Below are 2087 nucleotides of genomic sequence, written 5' to 3'. Positions count from 1 at the left end.
AAACATAATAAATATACACAGTACACACTCATTTAGTATGTATATATACGATATATATATATATATATATAGATATATATATATATATATATATATATATATATATTATATTGCATGTATTAATTTTACAGGCAACACACACACACACACACACACACTACACACTCATTTAGTATGTATATATATATGCTTATAGTAATTAATATATTGATCAATTATTATGCATAATATATTGCATGTATTAATTTTACAGGCAATGTCTGGTATCTGAAATATTTGGTATCTGAGAGATGACCGAGGGTCTGAACCATGTCATGAATCCAGCAACAGGCTAAATAATAAATATGTATAGTAAATATATATTTGTGGCAAAGATTTCCATTAAAACTCAAAGTCTCAAATTCACAGGTTCATAAAATGTAATGTACATCATGATTGCATAATGTATACAGTAAAAATCATACAATCATTGAACTTTGTTAACATTCTGTGCAGCATCAATTACAGCTATTTGCAAGCGTTTATAATCCATAGAATTTTTTTACGGATTTTAGGAAAATTCAAACCATAAACCAGAGGGTCCAGGATGGGTGGTACAATGAGAAATTCTAATGAAAGAATGATTGACAGCCCTATAGGGAGTTGCAAAGTTGCAACCCGACTCAAAGTGACCTCGCAAAAAAATAGCTACTGAGAAATTTAAGAGGATCACTATGTGTGGAATACACGTTTGATATGCTTTCTCCTGAAATCTAATGAGCTTTTTCTACAAATTATAAGAATTTTAACATAAGAGTATAATATAAAACTTAAAGGGCATGATAGCAGTTGTGGTCAGTATGAAAAAGCCAAAAAACATTATTAACAATAGTGTTTGCACAAGAAAGCTTGACAATTTCAAAGTTGTGACAGTAAACCTTCCACAGTTTGTTCACCACACATTGTGAGGTCTGGCATTTAATATACCAGAAATACCAAGACAAAGCCATTGGATAAAATCCAGCTTATAGATATTAAAACAGATAAAAATCCTGGGGGTCATTATGTTGTTGTATTGTAATGGTTTTACTGATTGCTACATACCTGTCAAATGCCATTAACATTAATATTGTGTATTCATTTGATGCATATGAATAAATGACAAAAAGCCTGTAAGATACATGCTGCACGGGAGACTGAGTGTGTATCAGACAGCAAGTCTGTCAGTAACCTTGGGAAAAAAGCAGCTGTTCCAAACACAGAGTTGACGGATAAACATGAAATCAGAATGTACATGGGCTGGTGCAATGTCCTTTCCAAAAAAATTGCAAGAATAATAAGGGCATTAAAGAATACAATAGCACAATATAGAATAAATCCCAAACCAAAGAAAGCATATCTTATGTAGCCAATATTTTCAAACAACATCAAGTACAAAATATTGTTCCATTTTCCCATTTTCCATTAACCAAAGAATGGATTCATTGACCTGGGGATGAGAACAAAAAAAGTTAATGTTTTTTATGTATCTTACAAATAAACAGTTTTGATGGTTGTCAGCTTTTGATAACCACAATTTTTTAAATAATACATTGTCTGAATATAAAGTACTTTATGAATTATTCAATCTGTTAAAACAAAATACATGTGATTGCATTGCCAGAAATACCTTCTGTGATTTGATCCGAAATTACCATCACTTCATTTTCAAATAATGTGCGAATGTGCAGAGAATTAGCTCTACATGTGCTGTGGTTTAGAAGAACTTAGAGTCACCAGTATATGCTGTTTTTTATAGTATAAAACATGTCTCTGGAGACCTCTCTGCTGTGCTTGATTTGCATAACAGCACAGACTCCTAGAATCCTTAAAACGGGTTGTGTGGCACAGTGGTCAAATCTCTTGTAACTCAAAATTTACTAACTGAACTGTAAGCTATTGTTGCAAACAATTTGCTACAAAATACATATTTTTTTACACATTTACAAAATGCATACTTTTAACACACTGCAGATGCAGCCATATCTTTACACACCAAGCTGGTACTGTAACTGTCTCTTGATAATTTTATTGCACATTTCCGAGAGGTTTTTGGTAAGCCAGTAGGC

General features: G+C 32.0%; 1 pseudogene; it reads right to left on the bottom strand.

The window, feature by feature from the left end:
- Window positions 1–507: 507 nt before the first annotated feature.
- On the bottom strand, window positions 508–1407 carry LOC122139906 (annotated as a pseudogene).
- Between the last annotated feature and the right edge of the window lie 680 nt (window positions 1408–2087).

This window comes from Cyprinus carpio, chromosome B15 (assembly GCF_018340385.1).
Source record: "Cyprinus carpio isolate SPL01 chromosome B15, ASM1834038v1, whole genome shotgun sequence".
NCBI lineage: Eukaryota > Metazoa > Chordata > Actinopteri > Cypriniformes > Cyprinidae > Cyprinus > Cyprinus carpio.
Note: the sequence above shows the minus strand (reverse complement) of the source record. Positions and strands in the feature narration are given on the sequence as shown.